Here is a 25,000-nt window from a genome sequence, read left to right on the forward strand (position 1 = left end):
TTCGACAATACCCATTGAGGATTCCCCCGTTCCGCCGCCGAGAACATGAACAAAACTCACAAGTTCCAGCTGTAACATCGAATAAAATTTCCTCCTGCAAAAAAGGCAAGGTTCACCAAAATTCTCCACGAAATCCCGTTGTATTCGGGAGCGTATGTTATCTAATAGTTGTAAACATGATGTTGGCATTGAAAGTGCAACCCGGGAGGTGGGCTGCCCCAAAAAACAAAAATATTTACATTTATTTTTGACATAATCTGTCAGAAGATGCATTTTTGTTTCAAACATGGATTGCATTTGCTTCAAATGTGACGTTCAATTTGCTTCAAACAGTTTTATTTTTGTAGCCTGAACAAATTGACAATTTATGTGAATTTACCTCGAATATTTTTGATTTTAACATAGTTTTTTCTGCGTGTTCCCTCAGACATTCTCGAGCCGCTTTTTAATGAGTATAAGCTGAATATGAGATATCTTTCGAGAAAAATACAATCGAACATGGGACAGCTTATGCTGCCAAATTGAACATGGGGATGGGACAGATTAAGATGACAAAACTGAACATGGGACAAATTGACTTGATATTGTTTTCATGGAGTTTCTGAACAAAATATACTAACTGAGAGTAGGTTCTGAAAGTATATACACAAATAGTTCATTTAATGACAAAAAGTTAAAATCGCCCAGAAGTAACGTGGGACAACTATGCTGCACACGGCAGCAATGTACATGAAAATTAGGCTGGTCCACATTTTCAAAGAAATAGGAAACCAAACGTTTTTATTAGCAAAAATATCTATACACATTCTTCGGCAAAGTTGTAGATCAATCCATTTTGAACAAGTTTGCTGAAGACAGTTTTTATGTAGCTTTAAAATTAACAGATCTGGAGCTATTTTTCTGAATTAGCTTTTAGGGTGGTTCAAGAAAACCACCCGGTTCTCTGGCTGTAACTTTTTCAATTTCAGTTTCGCATCAAAGTCGTCCAAGAAACATTTCTACAGCATTTGAAAACGCGTCGTTTCGTGCGCGAAGACAATCGTAATATCTTTAGGTTCAATAGTTATAAGCGTTTTTCTTCAAAAATTATAGGATGCATTATTTTGTGGAAAATTTTCGACATGAGTTGTTTTAGGGGATTTTGAAAATGTTGCTCAAAAGATATTTCCATTTATCCTTAAATTTACTTAAAAGTTTTGCCTTTTTTCTTATTCATTCGGACTTTTTCAGATTTTTTTTATAGAATCCCAAATGGAAATTCCGCTCAAATAAGAAAATCGTCTATGTTACCCATAAGAAATTTTCAAAGAATTTAATCAAGCAAAACATAATCCAACTAGAGGAAAATATCTCATTAATAGAACTTGTTAATATGGAGATTAAAACGTGATATTGGTTTGATTGATTTAAGAGATAAAAGGACTGAAAATATTATCTAAGTTTCACTCTTGGACCTTCATCTGTAAATCATATTTAGCTCTTGTAGATCTTACCAATACACAGTGTTTTAAATTGTCGATTTCACGATCAAAATAGAATAACTTCAAAACTATAGAACTTAGATAGTGGGTGTCTTCGGTGAAGTTTCTTGATATGACAACGCGCATATTTTGCCATAATGAGTTTGGTAATTAATCCACCTAAAAGTGAGATCGATTTTTTTTTGCAAAAAATAAAATTAGAAGTTTATTTAGAAAAGTAGCAGATAATTTTGTTACAAGAAACTGTGCTGAAGACACATCATGAAAAACCCCTAAAACTAGTTTTTTGAGTGTAACTTTTGAACGGTATTTTTTAATTTTTCATGTCTTCTACAAAGTTATGTGTTATGCAAAAACACATGTTTTTGTCGAAGACGTCAAGTCCTTATCTCTCAAAGGAAAAAAAGTTATTGAGCATGAGCATTGGTGACCGTACATTTCGTATTTGCTACTCCGTGATTGACCAGAGCTAGCGGAATTGCACAGAGAACCAATAGATAAAGCTTACGATCAGCACAACATCCGCAATGTACACGTTCAGAGAACTCACACTTTAATGGGCCAATAACAGCGCCGGCCACGTCCTGACGGTCAACCGGGAGAGGGAAGGGATTTTAGTTCGACAACCGTTGATACTAGAGGTTGTATCTCTCAAAGGATTTTTGATTTGTCTTTATTAAAGAGACTTTCAGCCCTTGGCTGGTTCGTCTCTTCTCTCAAAGGGAAAAAAGTTACTGTGGATTTTCTAAATATTCTAGGCCAACTTTCATCCTAAATTGTTCTGTTCTACGCAAATCTACGCAGCTGGGATTTTGGCAGGTGAAACTTACATGCTTTCACTATCACACGATGGTAATAACTTTTCGTTTTTGTTCAAATGGTATGTTTCTTGCAAAACAAACGACTTATGTTGTTCCCCATTTTCACATAAAACAATTATTTTCTTCCACTTACCTTAACGATAATCATAAAGTAGCCTTTTTATGTAGTAGTATTTCTATTTATATCTAAATTTAATACACGGAAAAAAATCCATCCTCTCATCATGAATAAAAAAGCATGTTCTTATGATGTCTGTCAAATCATAATATCATCGTTATGATTCATAATATCATGATTGAGTTCACCAGAATCATGAATAGAAACAAGCATTTTCATAAATTATATTCGTGGTCGCTTCCTAGCGTTACATTATCTACCATGGTAATCATATAACTCGCGCGGTCGTCCTGCACAGACATGTGGAGTTTTTATTTGGTTAGAGTAATAAATGTGCATATATCAGGAAATGGAACAACATCAAAACAGTGTGCCCGTAAGATTCGGCAGTTTGTTGGGAGTTGATTGACTAAAAAAAGTAAACGCGCAAAAAGTAAATAGTGCCCAGTTCGCATTTTTTTGTGCCATCCGTCGTAGTTCCGAGTTTATGTACGGAGGGTGAAGCAAAGTGGGAATCGCGCGCGCTGGTTTTCGGTAATTCTCAATATTTTTCCGGTTTTATCCTTCGTTCGACGACTTCGGAGACTCAGCAAGTGGTGTGAACGAGTGAACATTTGATATGGTTTGGAGGACATCCTAAGCCTATTGGATGCAGCAGCCAAAGACAAAAATAGAAAACCAGCTGATTATCCGGTGAGTTCGATCATTGTCGTTCTCTTTTATATTTGAACATGAAACTAACAACACTGCCAACTAAAAAGTGCTGCTTGCTCATAGAAAAAAAGAAGATGATGGATAGGTCCCAAAATCATAGAAATAGGCTCTGATATTACGAATTTTATTTATTTATGATTTTAGCTTGCATTGTTTTATTAATCATTGGGATTAAAATTTTGGGAACGACGACGACGGAATCATAAAAGTAATTTTTAATTTCATGAATTCTATGCATGGTTCTACCTCACCAAACCATAATTTTATGAATCTGGTGGTAAAGCATCAGGATCTGTATCCAGGATTGTGAAAATTATTCTTGGCTTCATGAATGCTTCTCATGATCCCAGCTTATTTAATCATAGCTTCATGGTTATATTTTCCATTTTTGGTCGTCGCCTAAACAATAACGGGTGCCTAGCGTTATGGCCAATCAATCATAAAATCTTTAATTATAATCCTGGTGTACATTTATTACATGAAATCATAAAAATATCGGGAAATTATGAGTCATGTTCATGATCTTGAGAATGGATTTTTTTGCAAAATGGTCATTGGCAGAGGAAGCTCTCAGTTAATAACTGTGGAAGTGCTCATAGAACACTAAGCTGAGAAGCAGGCTTTGTCCCAATGAGGACGTTACGCCAAGAAGAGAGAGAGAGAGAGTATTTGGAGTACATAGCTCAAAATTTCTAGAGCACCGTTTTTTAGAACCGTTGAACGGATTTGGAAGAAAATGCATCACGCTAATTGTTCATTGGTAGTCAACAGCGTGATGCATTTTAATCCAAATCCGTTCAACGGTTCTAAAAAACGGTGCTCTAGAAATTTTGAGCAATGTACTCCAAATACCTTGTCCTTAAAGTTATTCAATTTTGATCTTAAAATCGATCATTTAAAACACTTTGCAATAGCAGTGGGCTATTTGTTTGATCTTCAAATATCAAATTTTACAATTGGTCAGATGTTCCAGGAACAAATTTTTGATATTTTTTTCAAATCTGTTATCACGATTTGATCGTCAGTACTTGAAATCTATCCGAGAATTTTTGAGTTACAGTGACCCCACAATTTATGAATCGGCAAAAATGACCACAGTTTATGGATCACTCCATTTGATCAACATGGTGATTCATAAATAGTGTACACAAATTAAGGTGATTCATCGGTGTGGGGTCACTATACATATTGTTGTTGGTTTTCTACACAATATGTATATTAATTCAAGCAATGGAAGGCATAGAAAGCACTTCAATTAGTAACTGCTGACACTGTAGACATGAGTGAAAGTGCCCAAAAGTACTAAGTTTAAGAGAGGCAGGCCACATGTCAAAGGAAAAATATGGTCAGAGCGAAGAAGAAGCCAAAAAACACCCTTCAATATTCTCACCAAACGATACCCGCAAAACAAATTCTGTACTCTAATGTTTTCCTGAAATTACTAAGCTTCTTATTCCACCATGCTATGGGGTAAGGGTTTGAATCCCGCTCCGGGTGATGAAACTTTTCGTAAGAAGAGCGTGCATGCACCGACTGGTACTGGTTGTATCTGTACTGGTGCATGTACCGAGAGCTTCTTGTCTAGTGTCTAGTTTCATTCAGTTTGTACCAGAGTTTAAAATTTCCATTTTCAATGAGTGATATTCAACGTGAATTTTGAAAATTCTCAACTGAGGGATCAAAATAAAATTCATTTTGGTGAATGAATTATCTCATTTATTCATTCATTTTTCTGTCACTGACAATTTTCACTGAGAAATATAACTAGACCGTTATTCCCGATTATACTTCCAATCTTTGAACTTGTGTATAGTAGTTAATTAGGATACTAATTATCTGCTCCAGTTGTCCATTAAGTCGGATTGTGCGTCTGTTATCAGAAACTGGACATTTTACGACGTGCAAAAAAATATTCGTGACAGAAAATTGAATGAAAAAAAGAGAGGCATTCAGTTGACAATGAATGTGGCCAAACACGAATGAAAAACTGGATGTCAATTTTCACTTCCAATCTTCGACTTTTTTTTACACTCTGGTCTGTACAGCCTTTTGCGTCTAGTTGTATGCGATGTCCGCGTCTTTTTTCATTACTTTAAACATTACGTCATTAAATTGTGTAATGTTTTAGAAATAACGCCAGAAAAGTATCAATTTTTTTATTTATTTTTTTTTAATATTTCGAAGCAATTTTCTCCATATTTTCTTTATGAACTTCACCAAAAGTTCATTTTAAATTCTATGTGAAATATGGCCAGATTACTAAATTACTTAAATCAGAAATAAGTAATTTTTGACCATAAATTTAATTAAATACATAGGTACTTATACTGAGGAAATACTGAAAAATTTATGCTATCCTCAACAGCTTTGTTTCCTACGTCATTCTTTCTAAAACTTGTTGAGCTTTAAAAGCTTTTGCGGGCCACTTGAGCAGGCAACCCTATTTTGGACACTTTTATTTATAACGTGGTCTATTTTGCCCCAATTGAATTGAATTTTATCTAAACGTGTACAAAAATTTAATTGGATTGGAATGAAACTGCCTACGTTATAAGTGATAAGTGCCCAAAATAGGAGCTCCTGCTTAAATGTCGCGCACCCTATATGGCCAGGTTTCAAGGAGGTTAGCTGACAAAAAACCCACAAAAAAGACACCCATACTGCCGAAAATACCAAAGTCAGCTTACTTAGAAACAAGAACAGACTAAGTTGTATTGATCTTTGCCCCTGTTCTGAAACAATAAATTATACAATCGTCATGTGTCCAATTTTCCCCAAAACTCAAGATACGATCAACGCTGTCAATGCGGCTCAGTTTGCTCTCGATGCCAAACATCGTTTCTTTTTCCCTTGTTTGAAAACATACCCACAATAACCACCACAAACTGGAGCGCCCGCCGATCTGGAGCCCCGATATCTGCCTATCGTACAATCAGTCACAACATAAAGTGGGTAATTGGTCAAAACTGTGTTACATCGCCTGAACGTCGTCGACCGGCCGTTTGGTTGCCTCATTCCATCCATCAACCTGAAAACCTGTAAACATCATTCCATACCATTTGGATGGTTACGAAGGCTGGCGGCCCAGCAGCGTATTTGCACTGCGCCACACTCCGGCCTTCGATCCATCCACCTACATACGCATGAAAAAAGGAGCAAAGGGAGCGGGACGAATCCTTCACCAAGGAGACAAACGCACTAGAATCCTTGGCACGCATTTCCAAAAATTTTCCATCCAACTTCATTAGGAAGACCCTAACAAGCTATAACGAAACGGAACAATGTACCAGACTCAAACAATTACCATTTGCGCTTGTGGGGCTGCCGGGCTTGGCCAATCCGTTTCCGTGGCGCTTTTTCTCCGAAGGAGCCGCCGCTAGTTCAACGTCCTTGACGACGTTCACAGCGACAGCAGCAACACTCTGTAGAGCACTCTGTCTGAGGGGAGGTGGTGATGCGTGCGTGTGACTTTTATTGCCAGCCAGCAGCAGCTCGCTGTGTCACCACACCTTCTCGGGGTTTCCTTTCGCTCTTTTCCGCTTTTCTTTCGAGTTTACCTTACTTTACGTAATATCACAGTTATTAACACACTTTTTTTGTCGGTCGATTTTTTTCTTGTTCTCTGTTCTTTGGTCGTCACCCTCCCGGCCAGCAGAAGCGTAGGATGTGTTGAATTATTTAGGTTTGGGGCTTATCTTTTAATCGAATATTTTTTCTCTTCTATTTCACCGTTCGATGGCTCGGTAGGTTCGGTCCGGTAACTAGGGGAAGGGCAACAATCGATACGACGACACGTTTCGGTAACAGATTGCTGGACTGCTGTTCGACGGCTTCGAAGCACAACAAACTATGGGAATAGCGCGAGTTCTTCACTTGATAACAGAATTTACACTATTCGGGTCCAGAACGGTGGATTTCGGTAGACGTTTCTGATTCACTTATTTCTAAAACTGGATTCTAGAGGTGTGGTACAGCTTTTCTGTTGTTTGTTTGTCGGCGATGCTGCAGACGAGACGAACTGATAAGGACCGGTGACGAACGGACGGGGGAGTGTGGGGACGAACGGACTTTTCCACTTTCTATCTTCGACGGCTTCTGTTTGCTTCTATCTCTCGAATGTATGGTATCGGAACGGTTCGAGTCTGGTGAGATATATTTGTAAACATTCGCTTGGAGTACGCAGATCGTTTCACTGGATTGTACGTTGACGAACTCCCGGTGTATCGTCAGATTTTCGCAGCCTCTCCTCGATGAAGCCGAACTCTCGAGCAGCAGCTGTGTGTAGTGGCGTGTGTGAGATAATTCTAAATGCGTATTTCGGTGCTCTGGCGTTTGTACATGTATTTTCGTTTTTTTTTCGGCAACGAGGTCTCCCTTATTGATTATCGATTACTCTGCTGCTTCATTCCTACTTTCGGTGTTGTTTTCGCGCGTGTCTGTATGTGCTTCCGAATCTACGCATCAACGAACGAACGCGTTTGCTGGGGGCTCCGTTCTAAGGAACATCTCGTAGAACACCTCCGCAGAGGACACACCGACCGGCGAGGAGATTGTCCTTTTGCCGTGCTTCTCACCGTTTTTCCTATCCTTCGAACTCAATCGCTCACGCGACCTCTTCTACTCTCGAGCCGCACTTTGCTCGACGGCCATTTTAGCTCCAGCTTTTTTTCTTCTACAGCTTCTCCAATGTTCGCCTCTGGAACACTCGACGTAGATTATCTCTCCACTATATACACCGAATATTTTCGTGTCTGATTACATCTATTTTTCGCTATGCAAATCCCGCCGAGCTCAGCCATTTTCCCACCCACCAATTTACGCCACCAACAACGTCATCGCACTCGCCCGCTACTCCGTGGAACCAACCGAGCAGCTTACGTACTGCTCCAGCATATCCCGAAAAACACACTCTGCAATGCCCTCTGAACCTCCACAGAAACCCTCCAACAGAAACGAAGCACGAATCCCGCACGTTACAATATGTTTTCACTTTGTCGTCGCGTTACAATTGCGCTGTTTTGTGATTTGTGTGATGTGCGCTGTATGATGATATAACTAAAACAAAAAAAAAAAGATGTTTCGATTTTCGCGCAGTACTATTTTTCCGCAGTTACTTCCACACGGTTCACACGATTCGCTGTATCTGTTGGCGATTCTCTCGGTCGCACTCGTTCGATGCTGATGTTCCATCAAACCACCGAGAATCTGGTCACTCCACTGCTGGTGGACTGACTGACTGGATGAACAATCCCACTGAGCGTGAGCGTGTGCGAGCACGCGGAGAATTTTCTACCAAGATTCACCCGCTGCCCGCCGTGGTAGAACTTCAAGGTAGTGGTTGGGGCTGGTGTGCGAGCCGCCTGATGATCGGGCCACCCACTCCACACTCCATATGATTCCGGTTCGTTCACAGCTGAATGCGGTGTGATACAGTGGGCCAGTGCCGGTGGTATTGAACTGATACTCAGCAACAGGAGGTTACAGAAATCCACAGATTTAGGCGCTGTATATATAAACTACGTAAACTCAATTTTGGCGGACTCAGTAATTGGTGTTATTGATCGTAGACTTTTACCAGACACCGCCCTCCCCGTCCTTAGATCTACACGTAATTTATTGACAAGCCCTTTTGATAAATTATTTAAATGGCAGTGATGGTTTGGTGTTCCCATGAAACAAAACATATGGAAGGGCATGGTTATTATTATTAGGCGTCCTCCGGCAAAAATCATTTCCAAGTATCCAACAGTAAAGCATTGTCTGGTTAGAATCCGGACGCAAGGTATAATTTATTGTGACGCTCTCAATGATCATAATCATCATTCTTCTACAGCAGTCTGATCATAAACCAGTCCTCTTTCTATAGTGGAAATTTCATCGATTTTCTTGCAACGAGTGAAAAGTTATTTCAGATAGATAGTTGTTATTAACGAAAAAACATTCAAATTTCGCCTCTTCGGAATTCACTGAATTGGTCCTAATTTCGCAAGAAGAGAAATGTTTGGCAAAGTTTCTTTGGAATTCTTATCAGACTAGTAGAGGGTCTCAGGACACCATAGAGATGATCCGATTGTGGAACAAATACGCCGAAAGGGCTGATGCTAATAATTTCTACCATTGTGCAGAGTTTTAAGGAGGCTGTCATGGAAAAAGGGTGAACATGTATGAAAAATAAAATTAAATAATATTCCATGAAAGAACAATGGTTTACCTTTGTTTAAGCGCTTAACCTTTTCTATTTGTTATTCCATCTCTGAGACCTAAGTGATTTTCTCCGTCCGGATTCTAAATGGACAATGCCTTATCCAAGTTATTTCATAATCTGTATCTCCGCCCAACAATAGTTAAGCCATCAGATTTGTTGGGTACTTCCAGAAGCTGATGTTGATCTTTCGTCATGTTTGCGTTGTATTTTATTCGGAGTTTGTATCATCTTGCTCGGGATTCTGAAGGTTTGTGGTATTGAAAATTTCGTGAGTTGTCAGAAAAATGAAGCTTCTTAAATGTTTTCCAAACTTTTTGGATGTTAGAGATGTCCTCTTAGAGTTGAAGACTAGTTTTTTTGCCCTCTTGCAGTTTTGGAGCGATAAATTGAAACTGTGAGGCTTAGCCAAAGCCAGTGTTTTGCGTCCCGAGAAAATTACTGAGAGAAAACTGATATTTTTTACTCAGGTATTGATCAAGGCGTTCAAGAGGGTTACAGGTGGTTTCAAGGGCTTTCAAGGGGCTCAGAGAGATAGGGAGTTTCAGAGGGATTTCAGAAGAAGGACTTTATGTGGGCTCCAGGAAGTTTTAGGAGCGTTTCAAGAGCGTTTGAGGCTCTGGAGATTCTAAGACTTATCTGATTCCTTAGAAGTGCCTCTTCGCAAGGATGTTTTCGATCACCTGGCATTCATTTCACTCATTTGTCTATAACTTAATTCACAAGCCTAATATTAAAATGTGATGTTCGGCAAACTTGTAGCTTAGTGTTTTTACTACAATTATCACCAAGGACGCCATATTCTTACTCTAATATTTACGGCGTAAAAGTGTTAGTACCACCTACTCATACTAAACGATCGGATTTTTCGATCCCCAAGTAACATTTTTAGTTTTCTTACAGTCTACAATCTGTTGTTACAATTAAAGCGATAAAACTTATTTTAAAGCTAAGTAATCCTAACAGCTCTAATAAACCCGTGATAAAGCTCTGTAAAACCCGAAAGGGCCCACCCTACAGGAGGTTGTTAAAGCAACTCCCTAAAACTATTTCTATGCTATTTGGTTTTGTGTCATATTCTTGTAGTATACTATGCGGCATAGATAAGATATATTGTGTAGCTCGCAAGAAGATGAACAAGCCGTTTCATGGTTCTAAAAACGGCTTAAACGAATGATTAAAGCCAAAAATTCAAAGCAAATCTGAAACTAAAATCATCTTGTCAACTAAGTAAATTGCAGATTGTTAATGATAAAAAACGAAAATTAAGTCTGTCGTCCATTTCAATAATATTTATTTCCAAATTTCCACGGAGAAAAACTATGTTACTATGACAAAGAAATTCATGCCAAAAAAGTTTACCGGCATAATCCAATAAATTATTTCTGTATAAGGCGAAGCGCCTCGTCATTTTGAGGGTTTCGGAACATTACAAATAACAATTTTTATCTCGCTTGCAAACATTTGCATTCAAATCACATTCGATGGCGCCCAGAGCTTTCCAGCAGGAATTCATCATTGTGATGAAAAATATGGATGCCGTCAAGTTAAATCCTCCTGGCTTTGTTTAAGATTGTTAAAGATCAGTTAGTGTAAAAGGAACATGTTTTAGAGTTGCTGTTCTTTATGAATAGGGCGCAAAGACTAGATTACACCTTCTTATTCTTAATGCATAATTATTTACGCTGTTCAAATGCTATTAGGTTCTATGGAAACGCAGGTTTAGACCAAATGCTCTCAAGAACCCGGCCCTTGGCCGATAGCCGTCAAAAATGTAAACAATCCAAAAGTTTTTTATTTTCATCAGTGGTTTAGTAGTGCTTCGTGTTTTCTCGTGGCTATTTTATTAGTATTTGGTAAGTAAATAGTGATAATCACAGGATTCCGGCTGTAACCGTGTGTAAATAAAATTCATTCTTCGGTCACTATTTTATTGCCGGAGCTGGATCAAACGATCCCCACCACCCACCAGTTGTTTTGGAAACCCCGGTTGCAATCCGGAATCTAGCGGAGAATGCTCAATTTAATTGCCTAGCCAGGAAAATAAGACCCACCCGAGGTTGTTCCCATCACGCCATTCAAATAAAATGAAGAATAATTATGCCTGATTGATTACTTTTTCGTTTGTGCGGCATATCGAATATATTTATCAAAAGAAGATCGCATTGCTTGAGCTGCCTTTAATGCTTCTTATGGTAATTCCGAGAAGGTTTAAGGTTGCTTTATTGCGGCTTTCATGCAGTCTATCGGGTTTTAAGATCAATTAGATAAGACATCCATGCGGCTTTCAAAGAAGTTTTAGTATTTAGTTTTAATACGTGCTTAACAGTTCGTTTACAATAACATTTTTGCCTGGCAAAAAATCAAGCAGATAAGTTTTATTGGCTGATTTTATAGTTGTCTACAAAATGTTTTAAAGTTGCTTGTGTCGTTAAAGCTGCTTTACAACATGAACTGCTTCAATAAACCTAAAAGGGTTTAACGAATCCATGATAACACCACAATAAATTATGTCTAAGAGCAGAAAGCATAGAAATTGTTACTTGGGTCGTTTAGTATGAGTAGATGGTACTAGCACTCTCACGCTGTAAGGCAGCATCCATTTATTACGTAACGCTAAAATCGACATTTTTCGCCCCTCCTCCCTCCGTAACGCTTTTTTGTATGAAAACGAGAAATTTTTTGTATGGGCCGTAACGCTTGGATATACTCACCCCTCTCCCCCTAGAGCGTTACGTAATTTGTGGACGGCACCTAAATATTAGAGTTAGAATAGGACGTCCTTGGTGATAATTGTAGGAAAACACTAAGCTACAAGTTTGCCGAACATCACATTTTAATATCATGCTTCTACATTGAGTTAGAGGTAAATGAGTGAAACGATTGCCAGGTGATCGAAAACATCCTTGCCTCTTCGATCTCGAAGTGCATCGGCGTCGCTGTGAAACGCACACAATTGTTCCTCAATGTCATGCTCAAATCTGTTTCTATCGGTCAACTTCCATAGGGTTGCAATGGGTCACTGAATCCAATTTCAACCATCGTTTAAAGATAATGATAATGTGGAAAACGGCATTTACTGTGAGACATAAGTTTGTCTGAATTTGAACAGAATATGATAAAGGTACATAGCACACTGTTTCACGATGTTCAAAGCCTTTCATTTCGATTTTCTAAAGATGTTCAAGCCTTGCATTGCGATTTCCGAGAGGTAACTTGGAGATGATCAATATTGCATCATCGGGTTCACTATAGGTAATTGATTATACATTTGGTGAATAGCACGCAACAAATTCGGCTTCTATTTTGTCACAGACAAACATTCTCTCACAGACATTCTCAAGATTAAGTGATCTGTACAAGTTGGGACGAGTGAAAAAATCCACGCCTTCTTTGTCGTATGTTTCGTACCTCTTTTATGCGACAACCAGGATGGTGAAATGCCACGGAAATGTCATGAAAAAATGTCATAACATTTTCCAGCACTATCACTTTCAGTGAAAATTTCCATCCTCAAACACAAACCTTCAATAATGCTGATTAGTTATGCTACAATATTTTTTCTATACAAATGTTTTTGCAAAACTATACGTTTCATTGTAAATTAATTATTGCATATACCGATGCAAAGGATTAAATTTACCGTACATTGTATGTTATATGTATGTTGATTTGCCCGGTTTGTGAACCACTATACCCATCCATCGTTCGGATTACGTCTTCGAAACTCGACTACAGCACCTGTAGAAACAACACCGATCAGTTACAGATCAAAACTCAAACTAAAGCTTTATTGAATTCAATACAATTGCACGGTATTCTAGGATCGGTCGTAGAATTTAGGGGTGTTCAATTCAAAATCCCAACATGTATGATTTCAAACAATAAAATGTACAGGGAACGTGTTGTTTTGATCTGTAATTTGATTACTGATTATATATTGAATTACATGGTTTGGGAATGGGTCTCTTTTGTTATATTGTATTGTTTTACACACCATAAACCGTGAAAAACCCGTATAATGTTGTGTTATCTTTCAACGTTGCTCCTATTAATGGCCTCTGAGGCATAACAGTGAAACGAACCTTAAAATACAATGAAATGGAGCTATCTTTAAGCGTTCGGACTAGAAGCTATCAAGTGCAACCAGGGTACGAAAAACCGATCACGCCGAAAAACAAACGCTTTGTCCTAAGCGGTGCATGTTGGTAACAAAGGCGCTCCGCAACAAACGCATGTCAGGCGATGATAGCAATAAAACAAACATCGCTTGCCGTGCGTGTGCTGATATTCCGACTTTTCTGCTGAAATTTTCGCCCCACATTATCAAATTCATAAGCATTTGGACGAAATAAGACTCTTGCAAACCTCAGAGTTGAGTTTCAGTTGTAAAACAATGTGAAAATCACGATGTGAATAGAACGAGACAAATATTCCTACCGTTTTTGTTGTGAACAAACTCGGTAGCGATTTTGTCATTATCTGCTAACGAAAAAACAAAGCGTTGTTGCCGTGCCTTCTTTGTTGCCTATTTTTCGCTTGCGGTGGCATATTCTGCGTACACTGAGTGCAACATAATTAAGCTGGCCAAGGGCTAAAAATCTCGTTAATACAGAAAAAAAAACATAATTAAACTGGGAATCCACCAAAACGGCTTCGATAGCTCTTTAAATATAGGATCGCTAACTTCAAAGTCTCGTTACTCTCTGATTGCATTAACAGTTGAAACATAAGCTGCCATGCCCCACCGGCCAGATAACTAATTTTAGCAATATAAGCATTATTTGTGGCAACACTTTTAGTCGCATTATGGAACTTTGCCGAGCACGCTAAGTGTTGTTAGATCACTAATGTAATTGCATGAAGTGGGCGATGAGGTACATAAGTAACATTACAGCGTGCTTAACCATTATTGCTACATTTGAGGCACCCGTTTGACCAAAGCTTAGAATACATAGCATACGTTAGCGTCAAATTATATAGTTAACTCCGAGGCAAACTCATTAGAAAGCTGACAAATTCGACTCAAATATACCTACCTTGATACCTTGTTGGCTACAAAGTAACTTTACTCCAATGCCGAGCGTATAGTAGAGCACCATCACCACTCAAATATAAGCTATGTTAAAAATAAATTGTATCAATCGCTATTACAACAATTGTGGCAAATATGGGAAGGGAGAGGGCGCAAATTGAAAAGAAAGTATACAGTTCATATTGAGAATGAAGATTCTTTGATTCACGGTAATCTGACCCATGTGCACATAGCATAAGTGGAACTCCATATTTCATAGTTGCAGCATTTTTTCGATCGCGAAACTGGTACATCTAGCCTTCTATTGATTGTCATTGGTATTGGTAAACAAAAAAAAAATCTGATCCAAACAGTAGTTTAGTTTTAGCAAAGAACACAGATACTAAGTTTGGCAGCTGAAATATGCACGAAAGTAGCTGCTGGCAACCTAATTACTTATTTAATTATAAAATGATTAAAATCTACGAAATAATGCATCCACGTTTCACATTCGATCTCCATTTTTAGTTGAAGCTCGGAAAACGTATTGTAGATCAAAATTTACCAAGTTTCAGCACAATGTAATACTTTTTTCTCATTTGCACGTGTTGCTAGTGTACTATATCTGTGAAATGTTTGTTTTACTTCACAGCAATGTAAAATGATATAGGGTGGGGCGGGGCAAGATGGGTCAGTGCCATTCTCGGCGCATTACTCATGTTTTGATTATGTTAATAATTTTGTTAGATCACCAGCATGAATATACAAAAGTTTGGGGCATTGATTGAAAAATTATTTACTCTCATTGGAAATAAAAAATAAAATGGTTTTTAGTTATTTTTCTTATGCGATACATTCCATATAATCTCCATATAAACGGCCGCGGGGCAAGATGGACCACCTTCAATTTTGAACATATTTTTGGAGCATTCAAAAGTTATTTATTTTTTATTGCAAGGCTATCTCATAATAGACTTCAATCAAGCGGAATGAACGCTCAAAGTTATAACATAAAATTATGATAATTTTTTAGTGAAAACATCAATTTTCAAGTCGCCTCGGGACCACTCAAATCGTAAAGTATTTTATATTCCAAATAAATTTATAAAATGTTTACTAGTAGCTCTTGTTTACTCAGTATGGATGTGGAGCATATATGAATGCGAAACAAATCTTATATTTTGACGTTTTTCGTTGAAAAAATGTGAATTACTTAAAGAGTGACCCATCTTGCCCGCACTTTTTTCACGGCGCAAAAACGATCACTTTTTAAAACTGCCTAATTAACATCATATTTTGTATTTAATGAACTTTTTATCGACTTTTAGCATAGCTAACTAGTGTATTAAAGAGTAGCGGACGAATGCAAACCAACCCGATTTGTATTTACAAAGTTATGGTGATCCATCCTTAGGCGACTCATCTTGCCCCGCCTCACCCTACATGCTGAATAATGGTATAACGCATTTGACATTCCGGTGCTCTCTATTCCAGTACACGCATTCGTAAAAGCTTCAACATTTTGAGCCACAGTTCCACTTATGTTATGTGACATGTGTCTTTCTGGATTGACCTACATTCGTATTCCTCTCATCATACTTTACATAGTTAGTCCATTTTATCTTTTGAAGCATCTTAACACTTTAAGAGGCGTCATTAGAATCATTAATCATTGCTCTCAAACTTTGAAGATGCAAATCTCGAGTTCTAATGCATGAAATGGACTGAAAATTTGATCGTTTGTGATCGTGATGTGATGAACAATCGAATAAGTTTTCAGTTGGATCAGTCAACTGGAACTGCATCGTCAAAGTTTCAAGGGTAGTGATGATGAAAAAGACGGAAGATAGCAAAATTAACACGGCGTCCCGTATCACCTTAAGATATTGCCTTAAGGCGAAACTGGATCCATTTCCTCACTTTTTGGTTTTGATTTTTTATTAAATAACGAAGCGATATTTTCAAAATCGGTTTTCGTGCACTGGAGTATGGATCAGGGTATCTTCTGAATTTTTTACGCGAGAGGAAATGTTTTTCGTTTTTGCAGAAACCATTTTTGAACAAAATTTCACTAAAAAATGGTTTCTGCAAAAACGAAAAACATTTTCTACAACGTAAAAAAATCAGAAGATACCCTGATCCATACTCTTCATGTGCACGAAAACCGATTTTGAAAATATCGCTTCGTTATTTAATAAAAAATCAAAAACCAAAAAACTGAGGAAATGCTTCCAGTTTCGTCTTAAGGCCAGCTGGTTGTCGTTGACCGACGTGATGCGTGAAGCATCATCTTTTAACACCTGGTTTGTCACTTATCAGAAGATTTTATATAATTTAATTTTCTCTTAATTTTTCTGCATCGCGAACGTAAACAAAACTGTCTGTCTGTCTGTCTGTCTGTCTGTCTGTCTGTCTGTCTGTCTGTCTGTCTGTCTGTCTGTCTGTCTGTCTGTCTGTCTGTCTGTCTGTCTGTCTGTCTGTCTGTCTGTCTGTCTGTCTGTCTGTTCGTCTGTCTGTCTGTCTGTCTGTCTGTCTGTCTGTCTGTCTGTCTGTCTGTCTGTCTGTCTGTCTGTCTGTCTGTCTGTCTGTCTGTCTGTCTGTCTGTCTGTCTGTCTGTCTGTCTGTCTGTCTGTCTGTCTGTCTGTCTGTCTGTCTGTCTGTCTGTCTGTCTGTCTGTCTGTCTGTCTGTCTGTCTGTCTGTCTGTCTGTCTGTCTGTCTGTCTGTCTGTCTGTCTGTCTGTCTGTCTGTCTGTCTGTCTGTCTGTCTGTCTGTCTGTCTGTCTGTCTGTCTGTCTGTCTGTCTGTCTGTCTGTCTGTCTGTCTGTCTGTCTGTCTGTCTGTCTGTCTGTCTGTCTGTCTGTCTGTCTGTCTGTCTGTCTGTCTGTCTGTCTGTCTGTCTGTCTGTCTGTCTGTCTGTCTGTCTGTCTGTCTGTCTGTCTGTCTGTCTGTATGTCTGTCTGTCTGTCTGTCTGTCTGTCTGTCTGTCTGTCTGTCTGTCTGTCTGTCTGTCTGTCTGTCTGTCTGTCTGTTTTTTTTTTTTTTTTTTTTTTTCCTCCCAACCTCCCCAGCAGAGAAAACCGATTGGAAAAACTCTGCTACACCTTGATGCCTCGATCCCCCTGGTACCACTGATATGCGACTGCTTCAGGGGGGGCAATGCGCTCATGCGCTCTTCTGCTACTGTGCTCATGCACTTTTTGTCGCTCCTAATCTATACTCATACACGTCTCGTATTTTGCTTACTCCGGTTGGTGTTGGCTCGCCATTAAGCGGACAACATGCTTAGTTTCAAATTTGTTATTCTACACGTTCTAATGTTAGTACCTAACATCGCCATTCAGCGACACATAGGTACAACATACACACAATTTGTTATTCTAATACCACGCAAGGCATTCGGATCCTACTAGCTTGCTCCGAACGGTGTCCTCCCCGTGCCGCCGTTGCGCCATTAAGCACTCCAGCTTTCCGCGCACGACTCGTGTAGTCCCCGACGGTGGATCTACCCTACGCCGACAAAGAGTTCCCCGGCAGTGGAACATCTTCCGAAACCGTTTCTTCCCAGACAGGTGCCGAGGTCTCTCCTGCGATTCCGGTTGGAGACTGGCTTCCGGTTCACAGGCGCCCCGACGACCAAATTCCGGTGCTTCTTCGCGATAGACTCGGTCTAGTCCCCGGCGGTGGTCCTAGCCTACTCCGACGGAGAAAAACCCCGGCGGTGGAAGTTCTCCCGATACCGATGTTTCTATCCCGACCAGTAAGGTGCCGAAGTCGGTCCGGCGATTCCGGTTGGTGGTGGACTTCCGATTCACCGGCGCTCCGACGACCAAAAACCGGTGCCACGTTACGGACGACTCAGTCATGTCCCCGGCGGTGGATCATGCCTACCAGGATCGCGTTCCGCCGCTCTCTGGTCTTCGCGCCACTTCCTCTGCAGCGCGGACAGCATCCTCGTTACTGCTCTGTCGACAGCGTTCCACGTGTTTTCATCGCGACACATCTCTTCGACAATGTTGTCGACTGTCACTCCGCCCAGCAAGACGCGAATTTCTTCGAACCTGGGGCATTCGAAAACGACATGTTCCGGTGACTCCTCCACGTTAACACACTCCGGGCAAAAGGGCGAAAGAGCATGCCCAAACCGGTGCAGGTACTTCCTGAAGCAGCCATGGCCGGACAGGAACTGCGTCAGATGGAAGTTCACCTCCCCATGCTTCCTATTCACCCACGCTGACACGCTACACGCAACCTGAGCTTGGCAGATTCTAATACATTTGGGTATGAAACATATACAAATATTGTATTAGGGCCTTGCAAATACAAAAATTGGTAGGTGGCAGTATACCAAAAATTGTATTGGCTTCCTAGAACCTGGAAAAGGAAAATTTCTCATGTGTGCGTGTGCTCTGTTGCACTGGTTTCTCATTATGTGTTCTATTTTTAGACTGATCATGGCAGCAGCGGCGGCATCAAATACCAATACATGTTTAAAAAGAAATACGGCCGGCGGCGGAAATCGAACCGAGACACTATCATGGTGATACACGGTACCCTGCACTCTAACCAGCACGGCTATAACTGCACATGTATTAACAAGAGGCTGAAAGCCATCATGATCACACAAACGTGGCTTGGTGATGGAAGTGATACAGCCGCCACACTGCACAATGGGTCCAGAGCTGTATTTGCGAAAACAAAACTGTTTAAGCTTCAGCTTTAAGTTTTTAGACACATATTGTGTTTTAGAAAGTTTATCTTCAATTGTTGACCCTATTCCCTATTATTGTTATGTTAGGGTGGTTCGTCTGGTTAAACTGATTCAAAAATCTGCTTTCTAATAATTTTATTTGCGATGCCATGATGGATGGTGATGGATCGTTTAATTAGAAATTCCACCAATAAACGGCAAATTTTAAATTTCATATATCTCAGGACTCTCACCACTTAGAAAGTTGGTGTCTTCGACAACGTTGTTAAGTGAGTCAAGGGCTTACAGTTAATGGTCCACTAGGCGGCGCTAGTTACACATTTTCAAAATCATTCAAATGATTGATATTTTTTCGTGAAGTAATCAACAAGCTGTAAGTTTGTTTTCTTTGAACGTATCTAAGTTAAGTCAAAGGTTTTTCAAAGAGCTATGTATTAGTCATAATTCTGCAATATCGCATTTCATTCGGTTCACTTGATCCAAAGATATAGCAATTAAACGAAGAACACTCAAATATGAACTACTTTATTAGAGTTGCTCCAATTTTATGTAAAGTTATCCAATTGAGCCCAAATCTGTACCGTTTATAGCTTACTAGTTGTGCAACTGGCAGGAAAAATTTGAGAATATTTGGTGCATTTTTGAAAAAGTTACAGCTTGCTGAATATATTTGAAATAATAAATAAAAGTTGCATGCTTCAATTAATTCGTAACTAGCGCCGCCTACTGACAGAACCTTGAACCAATCAGCTAATCAACTGAGCGGCCGTAATCAACCTAACAACATCGCCGAAGACATCAACTTTCTAAGTGATCTGAGTCCTGAGATACATGGAATATAATATTTGTTTGTGCACTAGCGCTGCCTTGTGGTGGAATTTTGAATCAAACGGCTCATCATTTGTTAGTTCTTGACCAGCCAAATAATATTGCCGAAGACACCAACTCTCTAAGTAACCAGGATGATGAGATATTTGGTATAAACATTTCATCAGTGTTACGTCTGTTTATCTCTGGTATGACAGATATCACAGACAGCAAGACGTAGCACTGGCAAAATTTCCATACCGTACATCTTAGCACCATGATTACTTAAATATTCGCTATACTTGGCAAAGTTGTTAGGCCAGCCAAGGTTTTACTGGTGATGGGCCGTTTGATTCAAAATTCCACCACTAGGTAACGCTGACGATAAATTAATTATTATATTCCATATATCTCAGAACTCTGATTACTTTGAAAGTTGGTTTCTTCGGCAATGTTGTTTGGTTTATAAAGGCGTTTCAGTTGATTAGCTGATTGGTTCAGGATTCTGTCAGTAGATGGCGTTAGTTGCAAATTAGTAGAAGCATGTATCTTTTACTTATTATCTCGAATATATTCAGCAACCTGTAACTTTCTATAATGTGTACGGAATATTCTCAAATTTTATCTGCTAGTTGCACAACTAATTAGCTATAAATGGTACAAATTTGAGCTCGATTGGATAGTTTCACATGGAGTTGGAGCGACTCTAGTAAAATGTTTCATATTTGAGTGTTCTTCGTTAAACTGCTATATCTCTGGATTAAGTGAACCGAATGAAATGAAATTTTGCACATTTATGACTAATATATAGCTCTTTGAAAAACCTTTGACTTGACTTAAATATGTTCAAAGAAAACTAAATTACAGCTTTTTTATTGCTTTACGAAAAAAAAACATTCATTTCCATAATTTTGCAAATGTGTAATTTGCGCTTCCTTGTGCCAAATTTCGAAACAAGTGGACCATTAACTGTAAGCCCTTGACCTACCAAACAACATTGTCAAAGACACCAACTTTGTAAGTGACCAGAATTCTGAGATATATTAAATTTAAAATTTGCTTGACCTCTAGCACCGCCTAGTGGTATATACAAAAGCATGCTAAGTTTTGAAAATTGCCTAAAACATTTTTAGCAAGTTGTATATTTTTATAAAGTCCACCAAAACTATTCAAATTTTGATTACTTGTTCCTCAACGAGTTTGATTTAATTGGTGCAAATTTGGGCTTGATTGATTATTCAACTTTACACGAAATTAGAGCCCTTCTATCAATATCTAGTTTTTGACTTCCGTTTATCAAATTACTGTACCTTAGGACTAAGCGAACCGAATTAAATTAAATTTTGAAAGTTTGTGGCTAATGTATTGGTCTTCATGTATCGTTGGACTCGACTAAAATATGACCAAAGGCAAAAAAGTTGCAATTTATTCAAAACTTTTCGAAAAGTTCTAATGATTCGAATGTTTTATCCAAGGGCTGAAAGTCTCTTGAATAAAGACAAATCAATCAAATCAATCGAATGTTTTGTTTTTGTAAATTTGCTATAACTTAATAAAACATTCTGATATTGTATAGAGAATAATTAATCAGCAGATTTTTGGATAAGCCACACTTGATTGACCGTAATCATTTCACAATAATGAAAAAAAAAGAAATGACAGAACTTGGCAGAAACATTTTTGTCTTCGTAAATACGACTCTAGACCCATTGTGCACTGAAAAGCCCGCATCCAGCAGGTTGCTGTTTGCAAGTGGAAAATTCCATGTAGGCAATAGGACGCGAAGCTCAGCAGCGAAGCGAAAGTTATTTTTAGACGCAGCCCGGTTCAACTTCTCGGGTTTGAATGGAGGTGTTTGTGTGTAGTGGTATGGAAGCTATGGAACCGTGTGGCGCATCTTAATACAACGAATGGATTATGATTTATCACATTTTCTGTACTACATAAATTGGTAGAAAAGGCATATCTCAATTTTTGGTAGCCTTTCTTGTTTTGCGTGTAGGGATAAGCCGGTGAGTCCACCTGCCATTCGCCGAATTGTCCCACTCTTGCTGCCATTTAGCCAACGAGTTCGCTCTGACGATATCTCTTACGCTCCTGGTACTTCTGCGTTGGTAGCATTCCACGTCTTCGGCGATGGTGATGCAAATGGGCATCATTCCCGCGATAACACATACTGCCTCCGTCGAAATGGTTCTGTACGCGCTGGCGACCCGAGTGGCCATGAGTCGGAATGCGCTGTCTAGCGCTCTTCGATTCCGCTTCGTACTCAGTGCTTCAGCCCATGCTGGGGCACCATACCTGAGTATTGAGCCTGCTACGCTCGCCAGAAGACGCCTCTTACTACTTCGTGGTCCCCCGACGTTCGGCATGATCGTCGCTATAGCATTGACAGCCTTCGCTGCCTTTCCGCAGGCGTAGTCAACGTGCTCCTTGAAGTTAAGTCGATCATCGACCATCACTCCTAGATGCTTCAAAGCTCGTTTCGATGTGATAACATGCTCTCCGACTACGATCTCCATCGTTTGGACTGCTTTACAGTTGCTGACCAGAAGCACCTCCGTTTTGTGATGGGCAATCTGTAGCTTGACCCCAGTCATCCATCTTTCAACAGTGGACATTGATTCCGTCGCCAGCATTTCAACTTCTTCAAGAGTCTCTCCCATTACCGTCAACACGACGTCGTCTGCGAAGCCCACAATGACGACTCCTTTGGGAAGTTTTAACGACAGTACGCCGTTGTACATGGCATTCCAGAGTGTTGGGCCTAGTATGGACCCTTGTGGAACACCTGCCGTTACTTCTATAGACCTCTGCCCTTCGTTGGTCTCGTACACCAGTACCCTGTTCTGGAAGTAGCTCCGTAAGATCTGGCACAGATAATCGGGAACCCGCATACTGTGTAGCGCTACGGCGATAGCCTCCCAGCTGGCACTATTAAACGCATTTTTGACGTCTATCGTTACCACAGCGCAGAATCGATCACCTCTCCGTTTTTTCTTGGACGCCTTCTGGGCATTCTCGATGACTACCCGAATCGCATCCACCGTCGATTTTCCCTTACGGAATCCGAATTGCATCGCTGACAGTCCCCTCTCACTTTCGACGTATTCTGTCAACCTGTTAAGGATGACCTTCTCTAACAGTTTTCCTAGGGTATCCAGCAGGCAGATCGGTCTATACGATCCTGGGTCCCCCGGCGGCTTTCCTGGTTTCGGTAGAAGCACCAACTTTTGAACCTTCCAACCGTTTGGGAAGTAGCCTTCATCCAGGCATTTTTGGAGCACCATCCTGATCATGTCCGGAAACGCCAATATCGCCGTTCTAACTGCTACGTTCGGGATCCCATCCGGACCGGGAGCTTTCCCGATCTTGAGCCCCTTCGCAATTACCAGCAACTCTGCATTGGATATCCGAGCACCTTCGTTGGGTTCTTCTGCATTCTCTGCGTATGGTGTGGGAGGCCAAAACGTTGGGCCATGGTGCGGAAAAAGACCTTCCACGATCCTCCTTAGTTTGTCCGGGCACATTTCCACGGGTACTGCTGGACCTTTGAGCTTCGATACCACGATTCGGTACGCGTTGCCCCAGGGGTTGGCGTCGGCTTCTCGACACAACTCTTTGTAGCAGTTCGACTTACTCAGCCTTATCTCGCGTTTAAGAGCGGCTCGAGCTCCCCGAAAAACGGTTCGCCTTGCTTCTCTCTCAGCTTCATTTCTGGCCCTCTGGAAGCGTCTCCTAGCACGGAGGCAAGCAGCACGGAGGGTACTGATCGTCGCGTTCCACCAATACGCTGGCCGTCTTCTGTTTCTGGGCTCTATCTTCCTCGGCATTGCTATGTCGCATGCCGTAACAATCGCTTCCGTTAGTTCACCTGCATCAAGGGTTGCACCGCCGTATGGCCGCAGCGCCTCGACAAAGACTTCCTTGTCGAACTCTTTTGTCTTCCACCTTCGTTCGCATGTTCGCGTTCTCCTCGTCGAAGTAGAGGCTCGCCGGCCAATACTGTAGAGGATCGCCTGGTGATCACTGTTGGAATATTCCTCGCTGACTCTCCAGTTCATGTCTTCCGTAAGCGACGGACTACAGAACGTAACATCGATGATGGATTCACGGCCGTCTCTGCGGAATGTGCTGGCCATACCATCGTTGCAAAGCCTCACATCCAGCTTCGCCAGGGCTTCCAGTAGGCTGTACCCCCTAGCATTGGTGAGCCTACTACCCCATTCCACGGCCCAGGCGTTGAAATCTCCTCCGATGACTACCGGCTTCCGCCCGACCAGCGTGTCCGTGAGTGCATCCAACATCCTGTTGTACTCTTCATCTGACCACCTTGGAGGTGCATAGCAACTGCAAACGAAGACTCCATTAATTTTGGCAACCACAAAGCCTTCGTACGAACACTCGATCACTTCTTCAATGGGGAATCTACCCATCACCTGTATGGCCGCTATCTGGGATCTGTCCGTCACCCAATTGCCGTTCTCAGGGGGCACCCGATACGGCTCTGCGATGATTGCAACATCGCACTTAGTCTCTGTTGTCGACTGCCACAACAGTTGCTGTGCGACGTCGCAGTGTCTGTCTGTCTGTCTGTCTGTCTGTCTGTCTGTCTGTCTGTCTGTCTGTCTGTCTGTCTGTCTGTCTGTCTGTCTGTCTGTCTGTCTGTCTGTCTGTCTGTCTGTCTGTCTGTCTGTCTGTCTGTCTGTCTGTCTGTCTGTCTGTCTGTCTGTCTGTCTGTCTGTCTGTCTGTCTGTCTGTCTGTCTGTCTGTCTGTCTGTCTGTCTGTCTGTCTGTCTGTCTGTCTGTCTGTCTGTCTGTCTGTCTGTCTGTCTGTCTGTCTGTCTGTCTGTCTGTCTGTCTGTCTGTCTGTCTGTCTGTCTGTCTGTCTGTCTGTCTGTCTGTCTGTCTGTCTGTCTGTCTGTCTGTCTGTCTGTCTGTCTGTCTGTCTGTCTGTCTGTCTGTCTGTCTGTCTGTCTGTCTGTCTGTCTGTCTGTCTGTCTGTCTGTCTGTCTGTCTGTCTGTCTGTCTGTCTGTCTGTCTGTCTGTCTGTCTGTAAATGCATAGTAGGTACAAATCGCAATGATTTTATCGACCCATGGCATTACGATACATTGTATTGAAGCCGATACACT

The 25,000-nt window shown here is 40.6% G+C and overlaps 1 protein-coding gene across 1 annotated transcript in view; it reads right to left on the reverse strand.

Annotated features, from left to right (window-relative positions):
* Positions 1-25,000, reverse strand: part of LOC109427099 (nuclear protein localization protein 4 homolog) — a 116,185-nt gene that overhangs the window by 62,595 nt on the left and 28,590 nt on the right. The window lies entirely within an intron of this gene.

Source organism: Aedes albopictus, chromosome 3 (assembly GCF_035046485.1).
Source record: "Aedes albopictus strain Foshan chromosome 3, AalbF5, whole genome shotgun sequence".
Classification (NCBI taxonomy): domain Eukaryota; kingdom Metazoa; phylum Arthropoda; class Insecta; order Diptera; family Culicidae; genus Aedes; species Aedes albopictus.